General features: G+C 31.8%; 1 pseudogene; it reads left to right on the forward strand.

The window, feature by feature from the left end:
* The first annotated feature begins 363 nt into the window (after positions 1–363).
* LOC114089643 (60S ribosome subunit biogenesis protein NIP7 homolog) lies at positions 364–909 on the forward strand (annotated as a pseudogene).
* Positions 910–12,091: the final 11,182 nt, after the last annotated feature.

Consider the following 12,091-nt stretch of genomic DNA (forward strand, 5'->3'; position numbering starts at 1 on the left):
TTGAATCTTCAAATTCATAGACATATGTTTTTCATTTATTTTGAACATCTTTAGAAATATGGGATATATATATATATATATATATATATGTATATATATATATATATATATATATATATATATATGTATATATATATATATATATATATATATATATATATATATATTATTGCTTTTGTTTGATTTGGGCATTGGTTTAACAAAAGTGATTCATGAAATTCTCCTGCCTCTTTTACTCTAAATGAGATTAGGTAAGATTATTGTTTATTGTTCCTTAAATATTTTTTAAATTTTTCCATTGAAGTTGACTTCCACTTCTGGCTACTGAGGCACAAGGATTCAGTGTTTCAACTTGGTGGGAAAATGCGGCCTTTGATTGAGGTGGAGACCCATGTAACATTTGAGAAGATAGCCAAATACATCCAGGAGAATCTTCAGCTATTGGTCCTCAGGCCAGATAGAACCTACTCTTTCAGGCTACACAACAGCCAGGTGTACTACATTAGTGAAAAGATTTTGAAGCTGGCCACCAGTATCTCAGGGGACAAGCTGGTATCCCTGGGACCTGCTTTCAAAAATTCACTAAGACCCACAAGTTCCATTCATACATTACACCTCTGGATTACCTGTATTTGCACCCTATACCAAGTATAAAGTATGAATAAAGCTCAGAGTAGAGCAGTCCTTCTGTACAGAAACTGTGTGTTCAAATATGGTCTGGATTAAATCACTGAAAACACTTCTCAATACCAGGAAGTGGTGGTGTACTCCATGGCAGAAATTCCTTTGGGTTTTGCTGTAGCGTCAAAGTCTACACAAGACTGCAGGAAAGAAAACCCCATAGTGATTGCGGTATTTCTTCAAGCAGACATTGGGGAATATGTACAGCATGAAGAGACATTGACTTAAAATTAAGTCATTGCAAGAACTTAACAGCTGTGTGGAAGGGCTGCCTAGCTTTGTTTCCTGTATCTATGCAGTCGTCTTCATCATGTTGAATTTTGTCAGCACTGTGACCTCTACAGTGATAAAGCTGTTTTTCAGACTCGAGGTAAGAACACAAAGGATTTTTTTGTTATTTATTAATATCACAAAGATAGATTTTGCTGTATAAGAATATTAGGCCATTCTGAGGTTTTAGGTCTGCATTTGGCTAACATAATATGTGCAGGTTAGTAAGCTATTTTTTATACAGTAACTGCTGTATGGTATGGAAGGAAAACTTGGATTCTAATCCCACTTCTGACACTTAAAAGCTACTCGGCCATGGATGAGTCATGGAGCTTCAGTAAGCTTCATTTACTTCTGTTTAAACAAACAAACACAACAACAAGAAAAACAGCTTTAGCCATCTGCCTAAGAATGTTTTTATTTAGGATTAGGAATCATGCTTGTAAAGCATAAGGCACAGTGACAGGCAAATAATAAGTGTTGGAGAAAATGGTAGAGGAGTTATTTGTTTTTATATTATGTATTTCTTTTACCAAGCATAGGGTCTTCTGAGTATAGTTTGATTATATTGTCCTTTTACATGTTATTTGCTTTAATCTTTATTTTTCTTGAAAGGGATGATCCCAGTTAGTAATTTTATTACTTTGATTTCATAAAACATTTCTCTTATCAACCTTTTCTTACCTGACTAAACTGAACATAAAAGCACCAATTACAAATCCTAAAATAATTCAGCACCTTCATCCTCATGAATTAAAATATTTTATAAAGGGGAACATTTTAAAGACAGAAGTTTTAAAAACTACCTGTGCTGTAAAACAAAACAATTTCTTAAATGAATCTAATACTTTTAATTCCAAAGGTGACATCTCTAAAAATATAATACCTTAAACTACAAAAAAAAAAAAAAAAAAAAAATCCAGTGAAGTCATCTACATCTTGAATTTCTTTTTTGGAAGTTTTTAACTATGGACTGAATTTCCTTAATAGTTTTAAGCCATTCAAATTATGTTTTTCAGTATTGTGTGGATCATAGTAATGTGTGGTTTGGTGTTTTCAAATAATTGATGCATTTTTTTTCCTAAGATTCTCAAACTTATGACCAGAATGAACTAATGAGCAAACAAGTTTTACTGATTTCATTTTTTCCTGAGGGAAAAATTAGGGAATAAGCAGTTTTCCCTCAATCTGTGCTCAGGGAGAGGTGGGGGACTGGGGAATGAAAATGCAATGGAATTTTCACCATTTTGAGTTTTTGTTCATTTTGCTGTGATGTTGTTCTTGGATACTTGCTTGATTGCTATACCCCAACATTTTATTTCTAATTTTTCAAATTATTTTTAAAAATTATAAATCATGCTGAAATACATGACTTAGCACAAGGGTGTCATTAATAATATAGGCATGTACATTTGTGGGGAAAGTTCCTAAAAGTGAAATTTGTCATTGAAAGCTTATTTGCATTTTCAAGTTCATAGACTAAAAGAGGGAGAATAGTCTTTCAGCAAAATTAATTGTTTTATTATTTTGGTTTTAAATATAATTTTCTTGGGCTGGGGCTGTGGCTCAGTGGTAAAGCACTTTCCTAGCATGTATGAGACACTGGGTTCAATCCTCAGCACCATGTACAAATAAATAAAGGTATTGTGTCCAATTACATCTAAAAATTTAAAAATAAATAAATAAATATACTTTTCTTGATTCGTTGCAATTTTATTTTTAGAATTTCATGCATTTTTCTCATTGGTTATTAAAACTTCTTTATCAATTATTTGTGGATTATTTTTTATTAAGGAAAGTAGACTTTGACAGTATTAATTCCAAATACTTTGTACCACTTTCTCATTTTTTCCAGCTTCTTGTATTTTGGACTTTATTGTGTTTATATTTTTAAATATAATTAAATAAGTTTTTTTCCAAAGATTTTTAGTTTTGTGGTAGGTTTTTAAAAGCTTAATTTTCTATAAAATTATAAATGCTTCTTCCTATTTTTTGACACATATGTTTTGTTTTGTTTTTTCCCATCCAAATCTATACTAGACATCTTTTAATCCACTGCTGGTGCTTCTCTTCTTTCTGTATTCTCCCTCCTAATTAAGAAAACTAGCAACTGCATGCCCCACATGTTTTGACAAAATGGTTTCAGGTTAACTTTTCTCAAAATGGAATGTACATAGAAGATTTGGAAGGAAACAGGATATTAGAGGAGCAATGTCAGGTTGGTCAGTGTTAATCCTGTTAGGCATTATATTATATTATATTCTCTTTAAAATGAAATTTAACAAATTAATTTTTTGATATATCATAATGGATTTATAAAGATCAAAAAAGTCTTTAATATATTTAATCAGCATGTATTTCCAACTATAAAAGCAATCATACTGTGCTTGCTGTGGTAATATGTTTTACGTACTTGACATTAAAAGCTTATTGACATTGCATTGACACTTTTTAATCACATACATTACTCACTATTGATACAATATGTAATTTCAAATCAATAATATATATTTACTGCATGAACAATCAAAATGCTTAAATGACATATGTCCATAAAGAAAACATTAATTACTGTAAATAATTTTAAAATAAGTAAGCAGTACAAACACTAAATTGATAGTGTTAGAATAATAAGAGAAATATGCTTCTTTTTTGGTGGGAGAGTGTACTGGGGAATGAAGTCACGGGTTAAATTTGCAACTTGCGCAAATCCAAAGCTGAAATATAGTACGTACTCAATACATATTTATTATTACTCTGAAGTTTATTTTGGAGAAAAATTCTATGAGTATATTATGTATTCTCCACAATCTGAATAGTCCTTTTAAATATCTGAGTCCAGACTGCATTTCCAAGTCTTTAGCTATGGAAAATAGCATTAAAATAACAAATCTGGTAACTATCAAATTTAGATTTTGTATTAATAAATATAATATACCAACTATGGAACTATTAGCTCTCTTATTCTACACAAAACAAATGTACCTGAAAATTTGATCACTTATTAAATAAGAAATTTATTTTTGGCTCAAATAATATCTGATTATTTGATATTGACAGGGCCTTTTTTCTATCATTCAGGAAATAATAATTAGAATTTTCTGCCATTATTAATATATGGCCTCCAAGGCTATTCTGGAAGTCAAGAACCCACTTGTGGAAGGATGAATAATAAGTGAAGGAAACTACGACTGTTTTTAATGGAGTCTTTTATTTATCTGGAAGTTGTACACATCATTTCTTGCTACATTCCATTGGTCTAAATTTTTTTAAATATTTATTTTTTAGTTTGTAGTTGGACACAATACCTTTATTTTACTTATTTATTTTTATGTGGTACTGAGGATGGAACCCAAGGCATCACACGTGTTAGGCAAGCACTCTACCGATAAGCCACAACCCCAGCCCTCATTGATCTTAATTTTATTTTATGATTTTATTACTTAACTTCAAAGAAACAGATAAATCTAAGCTATCTGCATATACATGAGAGAAAGAAAACAATTTTGGTGAGCTGCAATTTTAATCTACCACAGTAAAATAAATTAATTAATTCACAAAGTAATATATATATATATATATATATATATATATATATATATATATACTATCTTTATCAAAGGTTTTTCTTTTGAAAATTGGAGACCTTTTGAGCTCTATAATTTGACTTGTCAAAAAAATCCAAATATATCCCATCACAAATAAATGGCTTCATTCCTTTATCTTTGTTATTCTCCATTTGTGTGCTCACCTAGGACATGGTGATATTTACTGCAAAGGTCAAATATATGCTCTTCTTTACTCTGAAGAAGTTATGTCATATGAGTTCCTTTATGCAAAATCCATTTTTAAATATGCCTTTTCAAAGGGATGAAGGATATATTTTCTTTCTATAATAATTTCCTGTGCAAACACCAGATAATAATCCTCAATTTTTCTGCATATGCTCACACTATTAATGAAATCTTCTTGCTAAATATTGTGTGTCATTGAAAGAAGAAGCTGGTTAAAAATTTTCTCCTTTTGCTGTAGCTCTTTTATAATTAACAGATACAGAATATTGCATAAACAGACAGATACAATTATGACAGTCACAAAGATTAATTGCTTAGTCTGTAATCATTGCCTGGCCTGTTTTAGGAAAAAAATCAAGATGTGTGACTATGTTATTTTATCATAAAATCATAAAATGTCTTTTTTGAAAATCCAACATTATGCAATATATAATTCATAGAAAAGTTTCTAAGCATGTCTCCAAGAAAAACAAACCCCTTCACAGATATACACATATATAAACACACACACTTGAATTAACACTATATATTTTCTTTAATACTATCTACTAAATTTCATATATACTAATATAAATCCAGTATAAAGTAATCTCCTAAGAACTGGATGAGCATATTTTGAATTTATTTTAAATATCTATTAAAATATTTATAACATGTTTTATAGGTTTATGAACCTCTAATCAATAATCATTGATGTGTTATAATAAGTAACTCACCTCCTATACATATACTTTCCATAAAATGCATTATGTTTAACTAGATAATTTAAAAAGAGATGCAATAATTGATACCTCTTTCACATATATATTTTTCTCAACCATAAGAACATGTTTCTTGGGGGCTGGGGATGTGGCTCAAGCGGTAGCGCGCTTGCCTGGCATGTGTGCGGCCCGGGTTCGATCCTCAGCACCACATACAAACAAAGATGTTGTGTCTGCCAAAAACTAAAAAATAAATATTAAAATTCTTTCTCTCTCTCTCTCTCTCTCTCTAAAAAAAAAAAAAAAAAGAACATGTTTCTCACTATTGTGCTTACTAACTTTGGAATGTTATAAAGATGGCTAGGGTTAATTAGAGTAAACATTCAAGTTATATTCTGCATTACTTTTCTGTGATTTTGTTTTTTATGCTTTTTTCATTTACATTTTAAAAATTTTCTAATTTTTGTTGTGATTCTTATAAAGACTATAGAGCTGAATTTTAAAACTACTGTTATTTAGTATTCAACCACTATTTTCCCATATACATTTTATAGTTACTATTAAATTTGAATTTTACTCACAAACATTTATTTATATATAATTTTATTTGAATTTATAAATTTATATTATAATTATATATGAATATATGATCCATAATCATTCATATATATATATATATATATATATATATATATATATATATAAACATATGTATTTAATTCAAATCTCACATATGTGGGGACAAATGCATGGAGTACTGCATACATGGCATACATTAAGGGCGTCTGAGTGGCAAACCACTCCCCCATGCTAGGCATGTGAACATGTGAGCGGCAAACTGCTTACACCTTAGGCACAGTCCTGAGGCCGTGTGTTACAGTTCCTGCACTTGCTCCATGGCCTGCTCATCCATTGGTCACTGAAAGGATAGTTGGCCAATAATTGTATTGGTGACTGCCTGTAATCTGCTTAGCTACTGCCTGAGTATATAAACATGGTAACTGTGCAATAAAATCAGACCTGCTTCTAGCTTGGTCGCTGGAGGTCTTGATTAGCTATTCCGCAGCCACACTCCTCCTCTACCGTGTTCCTTGAACCTTGTTGCTGGAAGAGAGAGCCCATGACACATATATAGAACTTAGGAAGTTTTGGTCTCACTTTTCAGCAAGAACAAGCCCAACTAAAAATAAGTGATGGTTCTTGAACCCATCAAAGTAATAACAATGTAGCCAAATAAATTCTATAAAATCTGAAGAGGTAGACTCATACAGAGACAAAGCAATTAAGATATGCTTACCTGGATGAGAAACCACTGGACTCTGTAAACTGTAGGAACACTTAAATAATAATTTTAATGAATTTCTTTAGGGCGAGTGGGAACATGAGACTGAAAAAGTACTTGGAGACAGTAGCAGAAATCCCCTTTTTTAAAAATGAATATTCATTCCAGGAAATCCAACAGGTTGTAATGCAAAGAATCTGTGGAAAATTCCCCTCCTAGACTTGGTAGGAGCGGGGAAAGTGTATCTGTTGTAAAGATTTTCAATTTTCTTTTCAATAGCAAGTTTCTGCAATTTTTGAAAAAGAATGACACCAGAGAGTGGCTCTGAAGCTTCATTCTACTTGAGGCAGGTGATTTAAATCTCACTCCAGCTCTCTCCTGTTTCATCTGAGGTATCATGTACAATGATAAATGACAAGACATCATGAAAAGAGATTAAGAATGATGAAGCCATACTAAACAGTAAGGGACACTGGAAAATGCTATCATCCTGGTGTAGGGGGCGAAATCTTGTTAAAGCTACAAACTGGAGACACAGGCTTATTAATAGATTCATATTTAGTCATATTCTATAATTATTTTCCTTCTTTACATTTTCTTGTGACATCTATAATACTCTAGTATGGCAACAGTGCATTACAACTGAAATAGAACAAGATATAGACTTTCTCTGAGAAACAATAGAAAAAGATATCCAAAGCAAAGAGAGACACAACAAGGACATTAGATGCATTTGAAGTAATTGATGTATATCCTACAGCCAGTATTACGCATAGACACTATAAAATGATAAAAGGAGTTCTTCACTCAGAAGTAATAAAATATATAGATCAAAAGAAAAATATATAGATCAGAAGCTAGAACTCTACATAAAGAAAAAAGTGTATGGAAAAGAAGAATAATGATAAGTTAAAACCTCTTAATCTTAAATGGTATGAAAGACAACTGTTAAAAGCAATAGTAGTGATGATGGCACATGGATAAATCACATAAATTTGCATAGATTCACAGAGACATAAGGAAGCAGTTGTATATACCTTAATAATGCACTATATAATTATTTGAAGGTGGGCATAAATTATATCAAAATGTGTCAGCCTTATAAACTCTATGGAAAAAATTAAAATATTTTAAATATAAATAAGTGACATTCTAAATATGAATGATATGCTATATGCCAGTAGGGTGACATGATGGAATAAATTAGAAGTTTCAAAACCAGAGTAGAATAAAATGTGAGAGACAAAAGTAGAAACAAATGCATTGAATACGGAACAGTTATATATATGGTAGCTTTTAATAGAATTACATCAATGAAACTAAATGAGAATTATCAAATGCTAGATAAGTGCTTGTCAGAGTGGATAAAAAATACTTATATATTATCTAAAAACACATTTAAATTAAAATGGGTTTAAAATTATGGTATGGGGAAGTATACTCTATTAACACTAACTGAAATAGTTAACTTGGAATAGGTCTATTCATTTAAAACAGAAGAACTCAGAAATAAGAAAATTGGGGAAAAAGACATTACACAGTTTAATCAATTATTCAAGAAGCATACAAACCCTTAGGTTTGCAAAAGCTTCTGCTAAACTTCACTATGGATTTTTATAGCCTTTTCCCCCTGCAGTTTCCTTTCCTCCTGCCTCTTCTTTAGCTGTATGTTTAATAGGCAATAGGAAATTTCATCTCCATTTTAACCTTATGGGACCTTCAATGTTAAATTTAGCCTGTTGTCTGGAATGTCTTTATGCAGTTCATGGCTATATTATAAAGTTGTAGCACACCTTACTGAGGATGGTGGGGAACACATGCTGGGAAGGGTGAGGATTAGGAATAGAAAAGACAGTAGAAGACAGTAGAAGAAATATAACATAATTTTCCTGTGAACCCCACCATGGTGTCCACCCACAAGAATAGGTTTCTAATTAGAATAAGATATAGCCTGTTGATATTGCTGTTGAGATGAGTACTTTCCCCCAGTTTGGAAGACTGAAAATCCAAGAAAAGCCAAGGAAAAAGCAAAAAGTGTTTATTTAAAGGATACAACAGAGATAGAGGGACTGAGGCTCCTCTGAAGAAGAAGGGTCCAATTGATGCCCAAGGGAGTGTGGGTGTCCTCCTGGTTTTATACATTTTAGATTTCATGTTGTCTCATGCTCCCTCCTCTTCTTATCAACTATGTGACCAAAAGTTGGGTCAAATGTGGGAAAGGTGCCTTCCAGGGATACTGACAGGAAAGGAGCAGTTGAGGGACACTCACTAGCATCTCCTTGAAGGGAGGAAAAACTAATTCCCTGGAATCAGGCCACCTTGGCAACAGGTTGGAGAAGACAGAAGTTCTCTGGAGGTATTAGAATTGTATCCCCTCTTGAATCAGCCCCATCTTCCTGACCCATTACCTATCCTCACTGTCCTTTTGCCATCCCCCTACTTTACTATGCTTATAATATTTTATCAAAATGGATTTGACTGCCATGCATAATTAAGAGATCCAATAAAATATAAATTTTAAAAATGTGTTAAAAGGCAGTTAAAATTTGAAAGAATTGTAGAATGGAAACTCTCAGCCTATAAATAAGTTATAAAAACACACAAAATAATAGATTTCATAAAATGATTATACAGTACATATATACACAGAAACACAACCTGTATAAATTCAAAACAAAAGTTATAATGAAAAAGTATTAAGTGAGTGAATTGGATAAAATAGACTGCAAAACTAGACAGAATATTATTGATCTATGGGATAATAACAACAAAGATAATGGAGAAACCATTGGAATCCAAGAAAAAGAAGAAAGTCATGTTAGGAATATAGTCAATGAAATAATGGCTGAAAAGTCCACAAGTGAGGAATAGTCCTAATTCTACATATCTAAGAAATTGACCAAACTCCAAGTAGGATAACCACAAATAAATTTATACAAAATTTTCAGAAATAAAAGACAAAAAAAAATCTTGAAAGTAACTAAAGACAGTAAAACTTCTAGGAGAACACAAATTTTATGGTACTAGATTTATGACCTGAAATTATGAAGTCTAGAAGGAAATAGAGTAGTATTTTTCATAGTTCATGAAAATGAAATGAATTTTATTTCCTGTAGAAATATACTTCATCTGGGCTCAGTGACACGACCCTATAATCCCATCTACTCAGGAGGCTGAGGCAAAAGACTATGAGTTCAAAGCCAATCTCAGCAACTTTGCAAGGCCCTAAAAAACTTACTGAAACCTTTTTTCAAAAATAAAAATAAAATAATAAAAAAGAGCTGGAGATTTGGCTTAGTGGTTTAGTGCCTCTGGGTTCAATCCCTGGTATAAAATATATATATATATATATATATATATATATATATATATATAATTTTTTTTTCAGGAGGGATCTGGGTGAGGTGGTGTATACCTCTAATTCTAGCAATTCATGAGCCTGAGGCAGGAGGATCACAAGTTAGAGGCCAGCCTTAGAATCTTAGCAAAGCCCTTGGCAACTTATGAGACCCTGTCTCAAAATAAAATAATTGCTGGGGGTGTGACTCAGTGGTAAATTGTCCCTGAATTAAATTTGCAATGTATGAGGAAATAAAATAATTTTAGATGAATAAAATGAAGATAATTTGTTAGTAGTGAATTTACACTTAAAAATGGCTAAAAGAAATTCTGTAGACAGAAACAAAATAATGTGAGAGAAAGGCTTAGAACATGAAAAAGTTAAGAAGAATTGGAAATGAGAATAACAGAAACGAATATAATAGACTACCCTTCTCCTCATGAATCTTTAAATCATATTTCATCATTAAAGCACATATTATAGCATGATATTTAAGAAAATAAAACCATTTAGGTAAAGTAACCTAAATGAATATAATGCTCGGGTTTTACTACAGCTAGCAATATGTTGATAATAGTAGACTCTGATGTCATATATGTAAATTCGAAAATGGAGGAACAACTTAAAATTAAATAAAATGAAGTGACATACTCAAGACCTACAGATTATAAAATCTCAAACAAAAATATGCACAATATAAATAATCTTATACCAATTAAAATATTGAATTTTCAATTAGAATATGAAAAAGTTATCTCTTGTTTGTGTAACTAGAAACTTTATTCAAACGTGTTTCAAATAGAATCTTACACAAAATATAGATGAGAAGAGAAAAAGTCACAACTAATTTAATTAAGCAGATGTTATTCTAATATAAAATTAAACATCTCAAAACAAATCAAATAAACAAATATTCTCCACACCAATACCCCATAAATTTATATATAACATACCCCAACAAACTCAATACAACAAAGTATAAATTGAATACAGCAAAGCATAAAGTATAAAGAGAATTATGCACCATGATTTCCTGATTTACAAGACTGAATCTATATTGAAATTTGTGTGTGATCCATCATAGCAATGTCAAAGAAATAAAATCCGGAGATCATATCTGAAAGGAAAGTGACCACCATTCGAAGTGACCAAGAGATCTTTATCTCAACTATTTCTGATTGATAGGGAAGGAAGAGAGAGAGAGAGAGAGAGAGAGAGAGAGAGAGAGAGAGAGAGAGGGAGGAGGGGGTAAGCGAGGGGGTTGTCTTACAGGAAAAGATCTTATATCCCATTTGCGGTGCTGTTTAAATCTAACAGGGTCTCTGGGTCTGCAAGCTGCCTTGTTGGCATACAATAATTGGATCATACAGTAATGGCTAAAGGTGTCATCTTCTGCCTTCAGGCAGAATGGGCAGGGGCCAGATGTGGGTTTCCATTGTACCAGACCTGTGGGGGCTGGGTGTTCAGCTTTGAGGCAAACAAATGGTAAGGAACCAGATGGGTAGGGATTGAGTGTTCAGCCCACCCTGAAGCTAACATTTATTTATTCAGCTTGCCCTGCAGCTAACAATATCAAGTTATTCAGAAATAGCATTTTACATGACCTTATTTATTATAGAAATTCTCAGCAATCTCTAAACATAAAGAAACATATTTAATTATATTAAAAATATATACAATTGGGCTGGGGGTGTGGCTCAAGTGGTAGCACGCTCGGCTGGCATGTGTGAGGCCCGGGTTTGATTCTCAGTACCACATACAAAGATGTTGTGTCCACCAAAAACTAAAATATAAATATTTAAAAAATTATCTCTCAAAAAAAATTTAAAAAATACAATAAAACCATAGTTAGTTTACTAAAAAGTAAATGGATGAATGTTTTCTGAAGATCAGGAACTTGGCAAGAATAGCTGCTGTCATTTTTTTTGTATTATGAAAATGTATAGTTTAGACATTACAGTATAGTAAGGAAACAAGCAACTACAAAAACCAGCCCATGATAGGGAAAAAAAGTCTGTCCATT

Source organism: Marmota flaviventris, chromosome X (genome assembly GCF_047511675.1).
Source record: "Marmota flaviventris isolate mMarFla1 chromosome X, mMarFla1.hap1, whole genome shotgun sequence".
Taxonomy (NCBI): domain Eukaryota; kingdom Metazoa; phylum Chordata; class Mammalia; order Rodentia; family Sciuridae; genus Marmota; species Marmota flaviventris.